Source organism: Hetaerina americana, unplaced genomic scaffold (genome assembly GCF_022747635.1).
Source record: "Hetaerina americana unplaced genomic scaffold, ioHetAmer1.1.p SCAF_3, whole genome shotgun sequence".
NCBI lineage: Eukaryota > Metazoa > Arthropoda > Insecta > Odonata > Calopterygidae > Hetaerina > Hetaerina americana.
Genome location: NW_027286874.1, coordinates 34,566,456 through 34,590,698, shown reverse-complemented (window position 1 = coordinate 34,590,698; position 24,243 = coordinate 34,566,456).

Sequence of the window (24,243 nt, the reverse complement as noted above, 5' to 3'; positions counted from 1 at the left end):
TTCACAGCATGTTTTATTAGTTTTAAGGTCAACCGGAAGAAGAACCGAATCATATGACCTCAAGCGTTGTATTTCATATTCAAGAGTCGGCTGAATGTTCAACTACCCATTTGAAATGCATTTTTTATCAGACTTAGTTACAGTATTAGCAATACCGCTGGGTTCAAAATTGGGGAATTTTTACGAACTTTATAACAATATCACATGCTACAATGAGGGAAAAATGGATTAAAAAGGAATTCATATGAATTGAAGCAAAAAAAAAGATGAAAGAGGTGATTACAAAGAAATTAGTGGTGCGAAAGGAAGTGAAAATGATAGGCTTATGATAAGCTAAACAGTGGGAGGTGGAGGATAAAATTGAATGAAACTATGAAACACTGGTATGGTTCTCAAGCGATAGAATATTACGAGTATAAAACTACCCCGCGACTAACTTTCAGATATTTCTCTTTTAAAAAAATTAAAATGCACTTCGCGGCCTCGGGTTCATTGCCAGTCCTGCGTATCAATTCCAGTTCATTGATACGCTCTCTCGTGCAGAGCTCCCAATTTTGAGCCGAACGAATCCTTTCATTTCGGAATATTTCCATGATGGGGAGTAGTCAGGATGACTGAGCAGTTTCCGAGAATCTTTTCACTCATATCAGGCGATATTGCACCAAAGAAAGACGGCCGTAACCTGCATTCTGAGGGGATAATAGGGTCATTTATTATTACGAATTGAAGGAAATGTAATCGTATTTAATTTAATTAATTCAATCAGTTCAGTAGTTAATAATTTAATTCCTTTATAATCTCATGATCGTTCTCCCCTGCGATTCATATCTGCGTATGCCTTTCTAGTCAACGGCCCATGATGTAAACCATAGTGTAATTGTAACGATTATTTTGTGCATGGGCAGAATATCAGCGGGATCTTACGACTCTTCGCTCGGGGTGCACCGGGCGTTGTGGAAGTAGAGGAGCTTAAGGAGAGTGGAATCGGGAGTGGTCGGGAGTTGGCGTACTGGGAAGTTTATGGCTAGGACTGGGAAGGAAGTGGTTGCAAGGGAGGAAGCGGGGTAGAGCGGAGCATGGAAGGAGGTGGGTTTGTGTAACTTATTAAAAGAGGTCAATTAAGGAGAACGAGTGCGTTAGCGTGCTGGGATGTGGTAACTACTAGTGGGAAGGTAGGTAATTATATATTGCATCTGCGCGGCTCAGATTGCAGGGCACCCACCTTAATAGGTTAATGTGACGAACAAACGTTTTAAAGTGAGTGTGAGTGAAAATGTTGACATAAGGGATGCAGAAGCGAGTTACGGAGGGAGTTTTCATTTTGATTCATAAAACCGTACGGTAAATGTAGTGGTACTCGGTGTTTTGGAAGAAAGCCATGAGCTGCGGTCATTTGACACTTTAAAGATATATGACCTGACATTATGGGATAGTAGAAAGAGTTGAGATAAATACCGTGACGGCAACAGTATAGGAGCTCTTTAAGAGGGTGGCCAAGAGGTTGAGTTGTGGAGAATTGAACCCGAATGTTGGCGAAAGGCGTATACAATGTTCAGTACTGACCCTTAAGCCCATTACGATATTTATTCAGTGAATCAGTGTTGCATACTCTGCTTTTTTCCTCTGTGTCGGCTACTAAACATACAAGCAGAAAGGGACTGTCTGTTTTACGTACAATTCTTATCATCTTTTCCCCCTGTCTTTGACGATTTTTTATTTGCATTTTTAATTCCCTAGTATATTAATTAAGGGACCTGTATCCACACTCAACTACTTTTGGAAATTTTCAGACCGTACGCTTACGATTGTTTTTATTAAGAACAACCTAGTCGAGCAGCTAAAAATATTCTCGAAAAATATTTTTAAATAAGAGCAAATTTTAATATGTTTTTAATATCCTTGGGTCAAGATTTGATTACTGCATCTTCCCTTAGTTTAAGTTTCAATTGAAATAATTTGCTTTTTTTGTTGGTGACCACTTTATTCAGAGGGATATTCTTGATACGACTAAGAATGAATTTGATGTCCAGTTAGTAATAGCTATACTTAAATGTTTTATACGACGCTGAGACCTTTCCAAATTGACCCGAAACAACCATTAACTTTCATACAAACTAGTTTCAGTAGAATTGCGAAACATTGAGTTTTATAAACCTACCTATAAAAAATGTGTGTTATATTTATTCATTAGTTTAGAAACAGTTCCCGTCATTCCTAAAATATGTTATTTTCTTGTGTATAAACCGTTTCGTGATTAATTACAAACTTGAAATACCGATTGTGAGTAAATATGCATGTGATAATATTATTCACAGAGTTTCTTTCATGCTATGTCTTTCCAATTCCGTGTGGCTTAGTAACAATAATTCAATTAGGAGAGAGAAAAATCAAGCTGCCATTGGTTGTACCTAAATTAGCAAATAAATCGAGCAATTAAAAAAAATATTTGGCAGAAGATATTTTTGAAGTAAGAATCAGAGATTAATGAGGAATAGGGACAAGTTGTATGTAAAATTCAGCACAACTGATGAGGGCGAAATGGGATCCTCCCTTATACTGTGAAGATGCAGAAGTATCGAGCATCTATTAATAGCCGGACGACAATTTTCGTCGATCAATAGTAATAGATTTTAGTCCACTATTAATCCGTGCCGTCACTTTTTCTCCTGAGGGCGCTATTCCAGACTTAATAAACCCTTTTCCAGGCGGTGGATAGAAGGAGAGGGGCCTTTCTTGAAAGCATCGTGGCACCGCTTGGCGCCGTAATCTCCCCACTCTCGCCCGTGAAGAGGTGCTCATCTCGACGTGAAAGACTCCCTCCTCATCTCTTCTTTTGCTGGTCCACTTGCTTCCAAACCCTTCCCCCATGCATGCTTGAAGGATTTTCAAATTCCTAGAAATCCAAATTGCAAACACCGTAAGCTTCTAAAGATTCACGGCGTATCAGGGACTTCATGGGACTTGAATGTCCAAAATTCGAGCGTTCAACACGTTGGCTTCGTACCTTCTCATTTTTTACCGTATTTTTCGACCCTTTTTGAGCAAACGGGCTCTCCAGTACATAGCGTTACAGAATGTTTTTAAAGGATTTTAAATGTTTTTCACTATTGTGCTAACGGTATTTTTATGTTCCTATCCTCGTTCATTTAATTTTTTGGTGAAAGTATGGGCCCCTTAGTAGGAATTAATGTCTTTTAGCCATTTTACAAGTATGTGTGTGTATATCATACTTGTGAAATGTGTGTGTGTGTATATATTATACCTGTAAAATGTGCGTGTGTGTGTGTATATATATATATATATATATATATATATATATAAACACAGATGAAGATTATTAAACCATAGAGACACAAAGAAAGGTCACTCACAATATGTTGTTTTGACATTTTGACGGCTCACCGTGTCGTCGAAATGTCAAAACAACATATTGTGAGTGTCCTTTCTTTGTGTCTCTATGGTTTAAAAATCTACATCTGTGTTTTTATATTTTTGTGCGTTGCCGAAGAGCGTTCCATTTCGAAGATATATATATATATATATATATAAATATAAATATATATAGATAATTATAATTAGTGTGTGTGTGCACGTACACTAACACTCAAGGTTATGTCAATACTCTCGAGAGCTGCTCAGATTATTCTTCCGCATAAAACTTGGAAAATATAAATATGGCGCCGTCAAACAACCTTGTCCTGTGCTAGCTTGGAATTATCATCCTTAGCGCTATTTATATCGAAGCCAAATTCGTGTTTTCTCCACGAAGGAAGTTTTCTCATTGATTGTGCAAGTATTCATTTCAAGGACGAGGCAGGAAATCAGAGCCAAAACCTCTCTTTTAGTCTCGTCATTTCATCACCTTTTCCAAGAGCCCATTGCCTTTTTTAATATTAACCTTGAAAACTGAAGAATGTGTAAAATAATGGATCATCAGCTCGGAAAATGCTTGATATTTGTAGTTGATTGAACTAACTATTCACTCCTGATTTTTATTTTCTTACCAATTGGTTGTAAATTTTTTACTGACTCGTACACAAGAAGAACTGTAATCATAGAGACATCAGTTACTGTTGAGACTTCTGTGGTTCTTTGAAATCAGTGGTAATTGTTGCTTGCCACATCTTGTGATGTGTGCATAATAATGCAATGAAACTTCTCTCCTACACTTAAATAAGAAAGTGAACGTCGGTATTGAGTTCATTTATGACCGTACGAGTTCACTGACCCCTGAAAAAAATCACAAGGATCGTTGGGCATCCGAGCGCCCCAGCGGCATTCTTCATAGCATCTTTTTTTACTTTGCAGTGTGATGGTGCTGGGGGTGGGTGTCGTTGGGGGGGCGGAGGGGCGGCTGCCCGGAGAGGGGCCCGCCCGCGCCCCCTCCAGCGCTCCCTTCCCCACCTCCCCGGAGGCGGACAACGCCAGTACTCGGGCCATCTGCAGTGAAGACATCTCCGGGTGCATAGTGCAGCGGTCTCGATGGGCGTCGTCCCCGGCGGCGACGGCTGCTGAGGCCGGGGCGGCGCGTTGCCGACACCGCGCAGAGAGCCGTGCCGGAGAGCCCGAGAGCGAAGCAGGTGTGCCATGCCGATAGGCGTTCGTCGGCCACCGGAGGAGGAGCGGCCGGGGACGCAGGGGCCACAGGACCGCGTCTCACGACTGCCCCCCGCCGACAGGGCGGCCGGCGATCGCGGCGGCGACCGTACGAGACGGGGGCAGAGGCCGCCCGGGGGCGGGGGCGGCGGCCGCGGTCGCTCGTTGCGGCGGCCTCCGGGAGGTGGGCGGCGGGGATCGCCGTGGGGCCTCCGGAAGGCGCGGCGGCGAGGGGAGCGGCGGTGGTGGTGGGGGGACGGAGGGAGGCTGGAGGCGGAAGGTCGACTCGCCGCCGAGGACTAAAACGGGGCAGGCAGGAGGGGTGCGGCGAGTGCCGGGAGTGAAGGGAGGGTCGCGGAGGTCGAAGACGGGCCCTTTTGGTTATCGGACCCTCTTTATTGTCGTTCGGTGTCGCTCCCCGCGACGACTGCGACAGCGTTTCTCATCGCTGTGGTGCTGCACTCACGGCCCGGTATCTCCCACCCGGTGGCCCGAAGGTGAACTCTTTTTAAGTGCGAGACCCCAACCTCGATCTACCGGCGGACTATCCGGCGGGTGTCGCTCCCTCCCTGTGGTGCGATATTAGCCTTTGTTTTGGTCGCGAGTGGAGAGGGCCGCGGTGCCGGGACGAGGTCTTCTTCACGCCCATCTCTCTACGTTCATTGCTTCCCCCCTCTCCTCCCAAATTTGCCAATCCGATCGTCTTTGGGACCTCCGCCCCAGGGCTTGTGTGACTTGAATGCCTGCGTAACGCATTCATACAACCCACTTTTCAACTTCCGAAACGCGGACTTTGACTCGAGAGTACGCGTGTTAGGAGCAATTTAGTGACACACAATAATTTTTTTCGATGAGTGGTTATCGGCCTCTAATAGTGCTGCAAATATATATATAAAGGCCTAAGCGGTGACGGAAGAGATATTCCCATTGATGGGCGAAGCGAAACGTAAGTAAGCTTCCATTATTTATCTTTAACGCCTTCATTATCCCTTGTCACAGATTTTTCAAGTCAAACATATGAAGTTATTTTGCTGCAATGAACTTGACCTTGATTCTGCATGCAAATATTGTCAAATTGTGTGTACTTTTTCCAAATACACTTGCTTATGCTTGTGTTATTTTGCATAATTAAATCCATTTCACTGTAATTAAGAAATAGCTTAAACATATGTATTAATTAAAAATAATGCTTCGGAGTTTTCTAAGTCAGCTTCTTAGATTAAGCCTTTTTGTGTCTCTCATTTGTAACATTTCCCATTGATTATCGTAAACGTTTAGTGTAAAAGGGTAAACACTAATTTTATCTCCGTTAACTTTGTGTATAGCGCCTCTGTACCTCGTGCTCTTTATCTTTACCGACATTATTTGTTCTTGAATTATTGTTTAAGTGTTATTTTCAATTTCGGTTTTCAAATTTGATGCATCTCTTAAACCTCAAGCAGTTTGAAGATTTCTACTTGAAAGCACTTCTTCATCTTTGACGGTGATAACTTCATAATATATACATTCGTAATATTCACCGAAGTAACCTTAAAATATGAATAGAGAACTTCTATTTTTCAAGGGGGAACCAACCTATGCTATGGCTATATGGATATGAACTTTCACTATTGATATTTTAGAGTTTCATACTTATATACTAATTAAGTTGCAAATAATTTAGTGTGTGAGTCATGTGTAAAATTCCCTCTTCAGTCGTTTTCATATTAAACAATTCCTTTAATGGGACTTTTTCTTGGACATTTAGACAAAATTACAAGATTATTGGCAATATTTAGCAACTACACACTATTTACACACGCATGCCGCTCAAAAAGCGAGTAAAAATACAATTTCATTTTCATCGCTTATTTATCCGTTCCGATTGTTTTTGCGGAGAGTCCCATTCTCTGAAAGAAGCTCGTATGTATTTATAACTAGCATATTTGACCAAAGTATTCGAGCAGTTGGGTGATGATAGAGCACTGCATTAATTGCTTCAAACACTAACATTTAGGCTAACCCATTTTATAACTCCGATTTACGGTAATCCGTGCCATTTTTTTATCCCTGACGTGTTCAACATTTGTTTTCCTCTCAGGTTAATAGTAAATTATTGAATTATCTCCTGATCCTTTCTTACGTTATTAGTGTTTTATACGAGTTCAGATTCTGAGAATATGTAATAAAACAAAGAGTTTTATAATTTCTCATATTTAATTATGGCATAATATATGGAGTCAGGAGACCGATACTTGGTGATTGGTTTTATTGTGATAATAAAATAACACTCGAAATTTTGAAGTTACACCTTATTCTATTCCATTACGATGACTTTGATTCTAGCGATAACATCTGAAATTAAATGTAACTTTAGAATCAATTAGGATAATTAGTTGGATTAGTTGTTTGATAGGCTTAATTTTCTTCTGCTGCTAGCGTAACTAATGCGGGTAAACGCCTACTTTTAGCGGTAACTTTTGGCATAGTTTTGCGGTAACTTTTGGCATAGTTTTAAACTTACACAAGTAATCACAGTAAATTTTGAGTTTCTTCTCTCTGAAGGCTCTCGGTAGAAAGGAAAATAGTATGAAAGGCAACAGTAGGAAGACCATGAGTCAAATTTGCTGACCAAATAAAGAGGTGTGAGAAACGTAAGAGCTGTCATGACGTGTGAAAATTAGCATTGGTTAGGGAATCATAGAGGGCTGCATGTAACAATTTGTTAATCAGGCTGCGGAATAATTAAAACCAAAAACTAATAGTAGTTTAATACTGGAATTTTGGCTTTATTTTGATAAATATTCTTTTATTTAATGGATAATTAACAGTTGAACTTTGCTATTACGATCACGCTTCACCTAAATGGAATTTATATTGTCAGTTACAATTTAAGACTATTTTTTATTTTGTCATTGTACGATTAATCTTCAACTTAGCCTCTACTGTAGTTTTGAACCTTGCCGGAGAACAGCTCTTTTAACTACTGGAAGATATAATGTTCTACTCTCCTTCATTTCATTAGTAATTTTATTTCATTTAATCCTCGATAAAGAATTGGGGTTCGTTCGGGCTAAGAATCTTATTAGCACGAGCACAGGTCACACCTCCGCAATTAGATGTATTTTTTTCAAAATTAACCGCGTTCGCTACGATAAAAAGATAAGAAAAAAATGTGAGGCCGAAAATATATCAGGTTCATCTACTTCGGATGTGTTTTTCACTAGTTTCAGTCCTAAATTAGAATGGCGCGTGAGTTTCTTGTATGATCAGTGCTGATGAGCAATGTTCTGCATGTTCTGAGGAACTTAAAAATTTATCTTACGATGTATGCGAGGAATAAATTTCAATTTTGGAGTTAAATTTCCACGTTTGGGTTCTCCGCGCTCTTTCCCTTAGCCTGCCGGAATCAAATGCATACTTTATTATATTCTCCTCCGTTCCTTTTATCTCCCTGATCCTGCCTCCCACTCGCTCACAAGCCTTCCACGGCCGACTACCTCATCCCTCAGCCAACATCTCTCTCAGCCCCTTCCCTCTCTCTCTTTTTTGTCCTCTTTCATCTCCTCTCTCTCTCTCCTCTCGTTTATACCTAAAATTACGTTCTGTTTTCAATTTAGGTTGCACCGTTAACAAGTGAACCCCACTGCAATCGCAAAAACTCAATTTATTTCCTCTATTACCACTCGAAATAAATCTGTACCTAACGTGGAACGAGATGACAAAACGTTCATCGTTGCCCTAAACCTCCCTTGCCTCAGTCCCCTCCATAGTCAGGGATCCCGAATGAAAACTTCAAGATCATTGCGCTCATAGGTTTACGAACACTGAAGCGTATGCATTTTATTCTGGTCATGGAGATAAGAGCCATCATAAAAATAATACTCTAGTTTGGTCCATGTCTGTACAATACTCTAGTTTTATGATTACGGATATTCTCATTGTATCGCCGTGGCAGAAATAGCGCCATGACCATGACTAGAGCAGGGAAGCAGTTACATTTACCAAATCATCAACTTTTTGCTTCTCAGTGTGTGGGAAAAAGTCATCGTAGGATATCTCTCCTAAGCTGAGCATAAATGATGCATAATCTGCTATAAACATTTCTGGCTTCGGTGACCACAGGTTTGCCTAAGAGTAGCTCTGGCTATGTTGGCTTTCCATTAGTTTTCAGTTAGCTTTCCTGTAGTGCAGTGTGACTCATTATAAATAGATGAACGATTCGTTATCATCGTTGGATTCACAAATACAGTTCTACTTAAATATACACAATTCTTAAACATGCGGTAACTAACCAAAGAATTAATAAACGATTTAACTGCATATTTATTTGTGACAGCTTAAGAGGAACTCTTATACTATGCTGAGCTAAGTTACTCACCATGTTCGGTTAAATTCTTCAAATTTCTAGAAATAGTTTCATCATTACGATAAATTTTTCCATTGTAGTTTATCCATTGAAGTTCGTGAAAAGGTAGTTCGCTCAAGAGCATTTATAGAAGGCAAAATATAAACGGATGTCGTATCTCTGGCGCTGGCGAACGTGCCAAGAATAGCTGTGGCGCTCTTTGAAGATGAGATATGGCCATCACTTCATCACACATAAACGTGTTGGAAGGAAAAGATTGAGAGAACCTTTGAATAGCAGGTGATAGACTGGAATAAATCAATGCCTCGATGAAGGTAATATTCACCGAAGTTAATTCAAGGATTTCTCTGACATTTTGATATTTCGATCAAAGCAAAGCATGTTAAAAGTGGACGATTTTTTGGAAACAATGAAATTAGCGATCCAGAATTATATATCGAAATGTTTTATGGTTCAGATTCGTCCATTCTTCAAAATTCTCGGTAATATTCCTGCTGTTATAACGTGTGCGAGTTTTGAATGACGAACGAATCATGAGATGTTGGAATTTTTAACCATTACGTCGCCACTATCCTAAATGTAGTCGTCACTCATTCAGTCATGGCATGTTGAGCGACTGTTCTGCGCGCATGCAACTTGCGTGCAAATTTTAATTTAAATGTAATATAAGCTAATTTTACGGTCATAAAATTCGTTTTCATACTCAATTTGTAACTATCCTGATTTGATTGAATATTAAAAAATATTCTACTTGTGTACTTGTCTACTTGTATTCTATATTCTATTTGTGAATCTCCTATACTAATTTTGTTCAGTAGCGACTATTAATAACCTAATCTCACTTGACAATATGAAAGGTAATCGAATACCCTGAAGGATTTTATTCTGCTCTTTTGATATCCACGATAAAACGACAATTAAATTAAAACAGTTCCTAATTTGTTACCTAACTGGGGTTTCCGAGAAATCATTTAGTAAGTCAAAAATTCAAATATATTTGTGTTTATTCTTCACGATTTTATTTTTGTTGAATATAGCTTTTTGTTTTAATATAGTTGTGAATACTTAAAAACATTTAAATAATTCCGTAGAAAAGTTACCTCCGTGTGAAAGCATTTTGATATAGGTTTTGAAAGGTACACATGTCGAAATGTAGTAGTAGTAGTTTTGAGGGGAGGCGACCGACAGCTAAGGTCATTTGCGCCATAGGGGATGGACAGGAAAGGATGAAGGGTGGAGAGAAACCCGGCGTCGGCATTAGCCTACTCTTTACGAAAGGCGCCAAGGGGTCCGCGGCTTAACGTCCCATCCGACGGACGGCGTACTCACTCAAAGTGCCCTCCACAAAGCACCTCAAGTAGTCGAAATGTGGAAAAGCTATTATGTACTCTAAGGAGACAAATATTTTAGTGAATCGCTGGTATAGTGAAGTACTTACAAAGAAACATAAACAATTTATCATAAATGAGCTAATTCTTCATAGAATATAATCTCGCCGTTGTCGCCATTTCGGAATAAAATACCTAAGGTCAAGATTTAGGGTCAAGGCAAGATTTCTTCCTGGCTCGAATCTCACATATTATTTGTTACTTAATGGTATATATTAACTTAGAGTGTATAAAATTAAGGGCAATAGAGTCAGCTCCCTTCCATATGCCAACTATGGTTTCTGGGGTGAGAATGGCCGAACGCTCTACTCACTGGACTACCAGTGGAGTTTCACGTCCGGCCGCTCTCGGGATCAAATCCCAGGCGAGGCCTTTGAACAACCCCATCTGGAAATCAATCAGTGTAATTCTGTGATCAATGGCTACTGGAACAAGATAGAAAATTGAATGATGACGACACAGGGAAAGGAACCGGGCCATATATCTGAAATTGTCAATTTCACAAGGGGGGCATGGGAGAGACAGTGCTTAAGGAAATTATTTGGTTTTAATTAAGTGCAAAATTAATAATAATGGCTCGATGCCACCCTGTTATTTTTTATGATCTACGGCATTACAATTCCTAAATTAGTGAAATAATGTGATATTTCACGTTACTTGAAATTTTTTTTTAAATCTTTGTTTACGTGAAAATGCTAAACTTTCCTCTGAGGCTTTCTAGACCCGCTATCGCCTTGACATCAGGCTTCGGGTTGATGTCTACAACGGAAAGAGAGAATATATATATATATATATATATATATATATATATATATCCTTAGCTACCAAAGTTCACTTAAAACTGAACTATCCTCTTTCTACTGCTACCACTTTTATAGGACTCATAAGCTTAAGAAGTGGAAGTTCTTGCCGGGGACACTTCACCGGTCCAGTACACATACAAACCTACACATGTACGTTCCTCCTTCGTCTGGGAAGCGGTGGTTGGAGTGTGAGGGGAGACGATCGATGATTGAAGTCATTCTCTTCATTGGAAAGTATGATGCCAGAGAGTGAGGAAAGGGAGGAGCGAAAGTCATCCTCAGCATTATCTCAGCCTCAACGAAGAGGAGCCAACAGTTGAAGCCCTCTCCACGCGAAATCCATATATGTATCAGAATATCACTGAAATGTCACCCACAACAAATACGAGATTTGACCTCGGGTCTCATTGTGAGAATTCAATGGATTAGGACCGGCGGCTTTGATCCCTCACGTGAAATAAATGGAATTTTAAATATACAGTAATTACTACATGATAGTAATGTATGTGCCTACAAATCCTAAGGCATGGTTCATCTAGAGAGGGTCCCCGCTCTCGAAGTTTCCCTTCCATGGTCGCTGAGAGACCGATTTGCCGCCCCTGATTTTTGTGCCCTGCGTGTGTGCTGGAACATCCAACCACTTTTTCCTTCCTGCCTCGGAATTCTTTGCCTTGCTCCCTCCCTTTCTCCTTCCCCACCGACTACATTGACCACCTTGCCTTAATTCCGTCACCTGACCGACCATTATCAAGCAGGGTGTTCTAAGTTTCACTGTAACTGCATTGATGCACTTATTTATTTTTACTGTGGTGCTGAAAAGTATAATTCTTCTAGGGTTGGTACTACACGCCAGAAATAGTCACTAATTTTAAGTTCCGTGGCGTCAGTGTTGAGACTGATCTGAAAGTTTAGCTTAGATTCTTACCATGTGCGACATTGGCTATTTTCCCCTTCCTGATTTAAGTGAATTGCCATGTTTATCTTTGGCATGAAAAATAAAAATATAGCTATATTTCTAGCCCCATTTGAACGTAGATCTGGAAAGCTGTTTTTATTTTGAGGTTGAAAGAAATTACGCCGCAACCTAACTTCAAAACTGAACGAATTCAAAAGTGCTTAACTGGAAGCATATCGCCTATTTCACAAAATCGCAATCACAAACATACACGTATAAACAGCACAAAATGTCGGTTAAACTTTCTGGTTCTACCATAATTTCGGTCTTCATCGCCCCATGATACCTATTAGAATATCCAAAATTTTGCTTCTGACAGTTTTCCAGATCAGTTTTTTCAGTGAGTACTAGCTTCATAAAAACTGTAGTCGCAAATTATTAATGTAAATCATACTTCCAGAATGGGGTCCTTCTTATGTCTGGGAAATCGAATACAATGAAGGATGTTAAATCAGTTTATTCTGAGTTTATGTGTAATGCAACTACCACCACGTAATGCAGGTTATCATTCGCTAATATTATTTTTTTGAGAAAGTTCGAATAGGATATGAGGATATATGGAGAATGAGAATAAAGATGTTCTGCCGTTTTTAACTAAGTGGTAGGACCTTACTCTCAGAACTCAATACTCGTAATTTTAGCGTTATAATTACAGGAGTTTTATTGGCCGTAAGATATGTTTAAATGTATTACAGTAATTACTGCGCGAACAATTTTCGTAAAATCAAAAAAGATATGGGGCCTAAATATTCCGGAAGAATTGGCGATAAAAGTAGACATTGTAATAGTTTCTATAAGTTAATTTGAACGTGAACTCGAATTTTTTCCCAAAATATGAAGTTAAGGGAAATGGAAAAATGGCGGGATGCTCAGTGGACAAAGCTTTCGGCTAATGACTTGCGGGTCCTTTTCACCTCTGGAGAAACTAAAGTTAAAGCTTCGTACTAAACCCCAGAGCCCTAGCGTAGTAATAATGTTGAACCAGAATTTCTTTTCTGAGCGAATTTTACAGGCGATATAACAGTTGATCTCCAACCAAGCCCAGATCTGGTCATACCTGATAGGTAAAGCTACATTATATGTTAGTTTGAATAAGGTAGATTTTTTGTGTTAGAGCATTAAGGGAAGATTTTAGAGTGGGAATTTAATGGCTGGCTACAGGGAGCCAATTTCTTACTTTCCGAGAAAGAGGGAGACGTTTGTTTCACTGTGCGACCAAACAGTTGCCTCAGACAGTTTCGGTGCTTTGGGTTTAGCCAGGAGGACCACGAGTAATCACCCAGATTTTTACCCGTGATGATTCGGTCTGTAGCCGAGAGATCCTATCCACGCTACCTCCTGGGCTGCCACGCAGGCTATATAAGCTAATATTAGTTTTTATATTTCCTGTTGTGATTCCAGTATGTCACGAAAAGGAATTATTTTATGGCAATGTTGCGTATCAGAATCTTTCATCACACTTTGTTATTCAACCTCCAGAAAAACTTATCTTAACCGTAAAACCTTTCATTTCGGTATTAAGGAAAAAATCGAGAGGAATTCATATCTGAGAAAATTTAAGTAAAACAATCAAAACAAATTTGGAAAATCGAGATTATTCTTACATTCGACTTATCTATTCATTATATGGGATTAACGCGACTGCCAAAAACTATACGGAAGATATAATAAATAAAACATCGTCGAGCTCTAGGCAATAGTTCTAGCAAATTAGGTGCGATCTTTGATGTATTATTAGATGAAATGTTGATTTATCATAATTCTTAACAAATTATTTAAACGTTAATTTTCTTTTAAATGATTTTAATGCCATACTTTAACTGCTGATTAACATGTGATCAAAAAGACAAATAATTATAAGCTTTAATTACAAAAGAGTAGTGCAATAATGATCAAGTGTTCATAAGGCGTGTGCTTTTCGCACAATTAATTGCATCAAACTTAAACTCTGCGAGCCGTCACGTGGGGAGTGCGTCAAGGAGTCTTAGTATACCTCCTTAAGTAACTATTTTTGAGTAGAAGTAGTAATTAATTATTTTACTTACCAATGACCTGCGCTCATTAAAATGTAAAATATGTAAGTAATACAGCCGAATAAGAGTTGAAAAGAATCAAATGGGTGAGTGTGCATTTGCAGTAGAATGTTTGCTATTCAAAATATAAGTGGTGGCGGCTGTTTCGTACATGTGATCAGAGAAGTGCTGTAAATTATGTGTTAAGGTTGCTGACTCTCATCGTTCCGCAATTTCCTTTAGTTTCATGAACGTAGGCTTAGTAAACCTCGTAATACCGTCCTCATTTAATCAAAATCGGATTAAGGATGAGATGTCCGAGCATTCTTTTGTTTGTAGATATACCATGGCTTGTTTATCTCCAGATCATGTTATACGATTGGTGACAATGTCATAAGAAGAGAAAGAAGGTTATTGTAGATCCGTGGTTTGTATAATAGTTTGATAAAAATCTACAGAGTCTCATTAAGAGAAATAAAGCGAAGCTAACCTCCAAGAAGAGCACGTTGTGCACGAGTGATACTCAGCACGATATCAAAAGAGTTAGAGCACATTCACGCAGTTTTTCTCGTTTTTCTAGTTTATGAGCACACAATGCGATGGATGCGAAATTTTTAATAAACCTGTTTGATTTAATGGCACTGTACCATGTAAATAATATGCTCTTCCATTCTCTTCTAGAACCTCTGATAGTGGTCTGATTGCTTTTTTCCATTCATCACATCAGTTTGTAAACAAAATCAATCGTTTTTATTATCTAGAGTCCAATTTCGGTTGAGTTTAGTGAGATGGCGTTAGATAATTCGTGGTGATATTTCGCGAACTCCAAAAAAATCATTTCAGCTAAGAGGGTCCACAGTGAGATAGGTTGCCCTAATGAAATTATGGCACTAAGCAGGACCTGAAAGATACCGTTTCATTTAGCAAATATTTTATGTTATCTATACTTGGTTTTTTATTCAAGAGGTGATTCTCTGCCATGTGTCGTAAAAATCATGATTTGTAATAAAAAGTGTTACTCTTGACTTTCATTCCTGGGAGTCCGTTTATCCAGAATGCTTTCATTATCACGGGAAATATATTTGAGAATAAACTCTAATTTCTCACGAAGGCCTTCAAATGAGATGCTGACTTATTTTAAGGTCAATTTAGAATAGTTCTTTTTGTAGTAACCGAAATTCTATTATCTTGTATTCATCTCTTGGCATTCTTTTTGGACTAAGTAATGGTTTATCGTTAGTAGCATCTGTTGACTCTGATATGTAGCAGTTTTTGCAAAACTTGTGATTTTAATTTTTATCAGAAAAAGTTATTCGAAAATTAGATAAATGTCTCCACTGTTAATTCTGAGCAATTTCTTGTATCAAGCCGTCGATTGATTATTCAGTTACATTGTTCCTCTGGATTTATTTTTAAAGAAACTACTTACGATGTTACTTTATCAACTTATGTATTTGCGAAAATAAAAAATGATATACACCATCTATATTTATCGAATAAACATCCAACCCCCCAGTATATATATGTATGTATATATATGTATGTATATATATATATATATATATATATATATATATATATATATATATATATATATATATATTACTACAATACAGGGTAGAGGTAGTTCTGTAAAGGTAGTTCTGGTGAACGAAGAAGTCAACTTCAGGGGTTAGAGTAGAGTTCTTGTAGCACTAGTAGGAAGCATTATGGTGAATCCTCTTTGCCACTACTGACATTTCAGAAATTAATAGTACCGGAATGTGAATAGAACAGAGCGCCATTGCTCACTCAAACTTCTTCACGCAAGAAAAACAGCGCCCTTTGCTGGGATATTTGCGAATGCCTTGTATCCGACATCCCTGTCTTGTAGCACTAGTAGGAAGCATTATGGTGAATCCTCTTTGCCACTACTGACATTTCAGAAATTAATAGTACCGGAATGTGAATAGAACAGAGCGCCATTGCTCACTCAAACTTCTTCACGCAAGAAAAACAGCGCCCTTTGCTGGGATATTTGCGAATGCCTTGTATCCGACATCCCTGAAGCTGGGTGATAGATACTGGAATGTATATAGGGGTCTAGATATGGGCAGACCTAGAATATGTTTTAGGTGGTGGCCCTAGCCTATCGAATGATTGTCTAAATAGAATAAAACTGTTTCTAAAACTACCTTGCGTATATGATTCTACATTATTAACACCAGTGTATTTTAATATCTGAATACGTTGTCACTGCAAACAACGAACATTATTTTATCAATATAAAAATTTCAGAATATTAGGTTGCGTGCGGCGTAAAATGGCATTAGTCTTCGACGCCCCCCCAAGTTTAGGTACACTACCTTCTACTCCTCATCAAGATCAGAATCACGAATTCTTTTAGTGTGCTGAAATCCTCTACGATTATGTGAGTAATAGGAACATTGAGGCTATATAATAGCCAAATTGCATGTATTAAGTAAACACACCATAGGCAGCAAAATTCTTCATTCTTGAAATATTTTTTTTCAACACTTAGTTCCAGATTTCCTATGAGAATACAGGCTGGTATCAAGAAATGAAGTTTAAAAAGAAACTGCTCCATTAACGTTTTCGTCGCATACGAAAATTAATTGACGAATCTTGTTGGGAGGAGTTTCTTTCAATTCATAATTATTTTAGAACCGCATCAAATAAAATAATGAATTTGTGCTGAGCGAGTATAAACGTGTGCAATTGAATCACAATTAGAGATGGGATTTTTAGTTGAAAGTCCCATTTATGTAATTTAAGTAATACTTAAAAATTTATTTGTTATATAAAAATAACTGTTGCTTGGGAACGTTCAAATTTTTTCGGTGCTTGGAACATTTAATTCTAATTTTTTTCCTCGGCGAAAGGTAATTAGAATAAGAGGCTTTTGGAGCTACCCCTCCTTGGGGAATCATACCTAACCGACTGACCCCGTTTCCCCTGGTTATGGCAAGAGAAGACTGGGAAAATATCCCGCTTAGGACGAAGACCTTGTGGGAAAGGGCGTCAGCTTTCATAGCAATTATCATTATGGCTTGGCTCTAGGCAAACGTACAGGTAGGTGTATTTCGGAAGCGGTTCGGCTTGGCACTCGCCGAAGATGCAGGGAAATATAAAAGAGGCCCTACGCAATATAATATCGGGTAATAATATTTTTAATACTGGTTATAACATAAATGAATAAATAAATATATATATATATATATATATATATATATATATATATATATATATATATATATATATATAAATTGTGGAACTTTTTATGCAAAAACAATTTCCAGAGTAAAAATAAGAATAAAATTTCGAAGGATGAAACAATGACAGGCACAGGATAAGGATTGGTACAGGAACATGAATATAAGTGACTAAACCTATACATGATAACAGTGATCAATTTCCAAAAGAATTAGAAATAAGGGTGGACTACTACAGACAACAAGTAACGTAATAAATTTTACAAAAAAAAATCAAGCAAGATATAAAAATCTAGTTTATGATACGTATATGATAATGAGAATATATGCATGAGAAGGGCTGTTAACAAAGAGACTAGAACAACTTAGGTGTTCGGGGGAGCGTGTGCGGAAAACTGAAGATGTCCAGATTCTGCTGCGGTCCTGTGCTTTTATCAGTTAGCGATCAAGATGGCGGCGGAGGGTTTATAAAATTCTGAGGCCATAGTATAAGCCTTATGATACTCTTTCGTTTTTGTTCCTTTTTATTTAAAATTATTTTTTATTTTAATGTTTTATGAATACAATACAACATACAATTTCTACTCAATGAAATGATAATTTATTCTGTGTAATACTCGTATATGTTATCAAAATTCATATGTTCATGTTGGATTCCATTGGATAGTAAAGTTTTTAAAAAAATATAAGAGCAGAATGTATGAGAATTATCCATCTTAGTCTAACTAAACACTTGTTCATGAAAGAAGCTCGAACGAGCTATATGAAAAATAAAATCAAAATTTCCTTCAGTTTGCTCCTTATCTTCTCGAGAAGCCCACATCGCTCAGAGATCTTACATTCTTGAAGCCAATATTGTTGTATTTGAAGTATTTAAATTGATTTAGCGAATAGAAAGTGTGATTATTAATAATTATTAGGTAATAATACATAGAACACATACATAGAGTACATACATAGAATAAAATTTTATTCATGCTTCTTATAAAGTTTCAGCTATATAAAACGGCAACGAATATTTTGTGTGGTCTCGAAAAAATCCAGATATAGGGATATACGTATAAAATACATTGCCAGGCGATGATTGATACTTCGGATGAATTCATTGGATAGTTGGGCAATTTGGCAAGTTTGAAATGCAAGAGAAGGAATGGAATGGGTGGAATCAAAACCGGTCGTCGGGCTTCATCCATTCAATAATTCAGATGGTCTACGCTCAAACATTCGGACGATCATTTCCGGCTAACGGTTTGTCGAACTTAATATTCTTCTCGTAAACTGTTGTGATACATTTTGCATAGAAACATATTCATCATTATGAACTAAACAGTGGTTATTTGAAAACGTTTCACTTTTTATAATCGCGGTGAATAAGAACAGTATTTATTAGGGCGAAAATGCAACTAACTAATTTTGAGCTACACTACGTGTACTTTTAGAAAGTGCAAGTAGAATATTTCAATGTTTTCATCTAAATAAAATCACTGCTACCCGTATTAGTGTTCTACGTTTACAAACTCACTCATATTAAAACTGTAGTCGTTGGTAGGTTTTAAATCACCACGTTTTTGAAGTCGTGGGCTAACTTAGAGGGTTATCGTGCTGAGCCAAACAAAATAATAGATCACAGAATATTTCGAAACTTGTATCTCTTATTGAGGAACTTATCCTCCCATCATGTTCCTTAAGCTGACGTCTATTACAGCAATCATTTTGAATTTATTTTTCTCTAAGTTATGATAATTACACCTATTTCGAACGCGGAGTTAATATCCACTCTTCTAAACAGTTAAAATTTTATGAAACTATTTTTGAGCGTACTTGGAAGAATCACGTTTGGCTTATCATCATCACCACTATGGAATCACGTTTCGGACTGCTTATCTCTATCTATATAATATTTCAGTACCCATAAAATCTATTAATCCTGGACTTAATAGGTCATCATTTTTTTAACATTGGGAAGTACTTAATAAAATCTAAAAATCCTAAAATGTGCTCACTCGATAAATGATACCAGAATACGGATAAATATGTATCAATAGAAAAACTGGATGAGAGAATTTTCCAAGGGAACATTTGGGAACCGACGGAAGTGAACTGTCGAGGGCTCCGCGGAGAAAGTATTTTTTCCTCGCGTACTATTGGTTGTTAATTGCTGCTAATATTTTAGGAGAACATTCGGACCCAACGTTTACATGTAATGATTGTTTCTAAGAGATTTTTATTTGTCACTTCTTAATTATTATATTATTTTTTCCATGTACTTTGAAAATATTATATTCAGAATACAAAAAACGCTTACGATGAAAATTTTGTTATGCATACTGACCCAAATCATACAAAATCTAAGATAGGAAGTGAGAACATTTCTTTCATCGATGTGAAGTGGCACATTTTTTCTCGGAATTCTTCGCCTGAAATATGGTAGCATTTCAAGAATAATTAGGTATTTTTAAATGCTCTTAGAAATTTCTATTTTCGTTGTTATAAAGCGAGTGTAGTGTATTTTAATTTACATCAGTAAACCTATGGTACCAGATTGTTTGGCAATGAAATCTCAAAGTCACAGTCTCTAGCCCACATGGGTCCCTTCTCTCATTCACATAAGGCTCATCAGATTATTGTCTTTAATTTTCTGTTTTTCTGTCTTCTGTTTCCTTATCTGTCGATGGAAACTTGGTGGTCCAACAAGTACTATTATAGCATTTATTGGTGTCTATTTCATTACATTTGTTACATTTCTACGTCATTCTTTAGGGTGAGGTATATACGACTTGCCAACGCCAACCAATGGCTCTAATGAAATTATTGTTTTAGACCTATGAGCTAATTTATTCCTTTTAATAATTGAAAATGGATATTTTGGTTCAGTCTCTTACATATGCACGCAAAGGCCAAGCATGTATTTGTGATACAGGTACAATTGTTTCATCAAACATTTTATTTCTTTATCTACGGTTATGAATTGGACGATGAACCATCAACAGGCAACCGAATTTGTAGGTCTCTGAGATATTGTTCTTTGCATAACTGCTAACAGAACCATGGGGCCACCCTTGCGATTCAATGAGACGTTAATGAAGAAATAAAAGCGTCACTCTAAGGTTCCTATATCATATTCACGAGTCTTTGTATGCTATTAACCTGAAATGTTCCCAATCTTTTTGATTGTTGCAGGAGTGAAAGTGATCAAATTAATGATGCCTATCCATTGGCCTTTATCATGAGCAGTTTTTTTATTAAAACTTAAGCTGTCAGTTCAAAGTTTCTTAGCATGGGATGACACTCCTTACGCTCCTTTGATCATTTATCTCCTGAGAGCATCCTGTATCAACCTTCACAGAGCCACTTGCCTTGTAAGATCTCTTAGTGATACTCTCAATTCCTAATGATTGTACGTACTCCAGCGTTTTTTCGAGTTAATTTACATTCTTAATGACGATTAATTAAATTAATTAATTAATCTTAATAATCACATCCCGATGCGGTAAATTACCTTCAGAAATTTACATTTATCATTATCTTAAGCATTTTAGGCTCCAAACCAATATTCTATGCATCGGAATCAATTATATCATTCTATATTTTGTTCAAAACTATTTTCGTTTAATAATACACTCTCTATCTTTTTTAGAAAAGTTTGCAAAAGGTCTTTCTAGCAAACTCCGAGTTATTTTCTCGATTATTCGAGGTGCTTCATTGAAATCATATTGCCGTTCATGGAAGGCCATTGCATTGAACGCGATGCGAGCTATGAAGGACCCATTACGGCTACCGTTGGATATATTCTAAGAATCATGAAGTTTTCGATCGATTATAGTTTATTTTATGTATCAATGTATTCACAAGAAGGTAAGCGCACATTTAGAGGAGGACGAAATTTGATTTTCAAAGAGAAGCGAGCATAATTTATGCATCCATTTACTCGTACGTTTCCAGAGAGCCCATCATAGAGGAAATGTTTGGATTACTCATCATTTCTTCGTGGATTAGTCGAAATTTTCTTAACCTTCGCGGATTTGAAGGCTAATTCATATAGACGCATAGCAATAGTTATAAATTAAATACCAATGTGTTGATAAGTGGGAAAGACTATTGATGGAAGTTAATCAAGTCAGAAAACTTTATACAAATGCATATTTTACTGTACTTAAGTTCGGCAGGTTTAAGGAATCAAAGTAATTTCATGATTTTAAGCGAAACTGGTTCATCAAGGAGATAATTCTATTTAAGTTATATTTGTTCATTGAAACTGCTTACGATATTTCTTATTCATTTTTTCCTAATCAAATCAAGATAGAATTAAATATAATGAACAAAGGAAACATAAACGTTAGCCCCAAAATATTTCATTTTTATGTAATAAATTAAGACATATATTAGTATTTATTTATGCACATGTATATAAAGGAACACGCAGACATGCAACTAAATATACATGCTTTTACTGTTTCCTTTTATATTTGTTACCTCAGTCGATAGAATGAACGACCTTGTAAATACTGAAAGAGGTTTGGAAATTATGGAGAGATCGCAAATTTTATTTAGGACTGTGTATATATAATAATTCCGTTGCATGACCTGTTAACTCAATATGAAACCGAAATGGAAGGTCTTGCATATAAGCATGTAGTAGAAACTTGTATGTTGCAAAAAAGCAATAAGTATAGGTGTAGTAAATATTCCTGTGATTTAAACTTATTCTATTAGTCGTAGCTACTTCATTTTAATTGAATCCTAAGAACAGTTAACATCAATTAAATTGATACTTTCGGCACCTAAAATTAATATATCAAAATCAAATCTTCGGACAACTTCTTGAGCAATTAACGATGAAGTTTGCTTTATTGAAATTACGACATTTTTATGTAAATATTCACTTCTGATGTGGTTTTACCATTTATGTTCCATGGAAGGATTCGCCAAGAAAAACTGAAAAAAACATTGAAAAAGACAAATGACAAAGAAGTTTTTCAATGAGCAATCTACTCTGCGATGAGTGATTATTAATTATTGAATTCAATTCATCTCAACGGAAAATTTTCTAAATGGTCGTTACAACTATCTGACAAGACCTCAATAAAAAAATGACATATTTAATGTGAATTCAAATCTGGATAAGGAAATAATCAAGCTGTTCCCAATTTCAGTGATTAGTAAATCACTTAAAGCTTCCGTCGACGTTTTACGGCTTCAGTTGCTTATATTCTTGATGTTTCTTCGGGATTTGTGTATTGTTCGCGTTCCAGAAGTAATTCCTGAGAATCTGAAGAGAGTATCACGGGAGCCATTAAGGATTTAATTTCCGGGGCTCCTCACTCGAAACAGAGGATTTGGTTGCGCGAGTGATTTTTTGCAGCTGTCCCTTTCACTTCCAGCACGCGGAGACCAATTAAGCTTCCTTTACCTCTTTTCCCTAGTACTCAGCCCCTTGGAGCCATTTTGCCAATCTTTTTTTCATTTTGAGCATTCTGTAATTGGCCATTGATCATTTTGGGGTTGTAATATCGTCCGCATCGACAATAGTTTCTGCGAAGAGAGCCATTGTAACGCATTGATAATCACTGGAAACTTATTTCCAGTCTCTTTTGCCTCTGCAAAATGAATTTAAGGCGATTTACGTGATACCGCTAGTGAGGGACAAATTGAGAACAAAACGCGAGCAATGAACGTTTCAAGCAGCTCTCCTTTTGTTACTTAAACGGACAGACCTCGAACAGGTACTCTCAAAAATGTTAAACTCTCACAAAAGAACGTGAAATAGGAAGAAATAGAATATTATTTGTCTGTTTGGAATTTTGTCTAAGGGATGCAATTTTCTGATCAAATGTATCTCCACGATTAAAATCGACCATGGTTCGAATAATATATTTTAAAAATTATACTATTTTAACTAGTAGTTTATTTAACCATCCTTATTTGCTGTGAGATAAGGAATTATTTTAAGAAAAATGTGCAAGAAAATATATATAAATTTGAATCTATCCCCTGGTCGCTGTAATACGCTGGATTGTTTCATTTTGCTTCAGGCCTGTACAGGAACTATGGTATCCATAGTAACATGTAAACAAAAAACGTGACTATAATTTGATAAACGCATTTACTTGCAATATTTCATTCCCGTAGAAATTAACATATTCTCTGCATTCATGCAATTTTACTGTTGACTAATTTTTGGAAAGTTGGAATCGGCACTGTAAAACATATCAGATGGCAAGTTATACAAAAAGTAGTCTAATGAATGTGCTAGCGTAATTGCGGCCACATATGCCAGTAATGAGGGGCGCACATATTTTTACTATGTTATCCAAGGTGGCGGATGTGTCTTTTGGCGGATGTGTCTGGCGGATTTCTTTTTTTCCAACTTGTTGCCAAGTTAATAGGCCGTTTTCTGACATTGGTAATCAGCACACAAAATACAGCACGAATGGGTATTGATTTATAAAACTGGACCCAATTTTCCATATTAAACTGAGAAACTTTAATCTGATGACTACCAGTGATTATGAAAATTTTATTTTTGAATTTCATTTTTTAAGCAGTGTAACTGTCTGGTACTTCGAAGAAAATTTCCTATTTTCTTAAATAATCACCTTAAATAAAGGTTAACCTCCCGTGAATAAGCCCTCCCTTCGGTAAGAAACCTCAAATAATGGAGAATATTGCTCGGAATTCTTTTCAAATAATAATTTGCAATTTTTTATGAAAAGGAGGGAGAAAGTGATTAAATGAAAATAGTTTTGAACAAAAGGTAGAATAGGAGAAGGGATTCAGATGCATGGTAAATTAATTTGGATCCTTGAATTCTTAAGAAAATAAAAAATGCAAATTTCGGAAGGTAAATGACCACATCAGGATTTCGCTTAAAATAGTCGACTTATCCTTCAGATGCAGTGGTCTCAGTGTCAATCATCCTCATCATACCT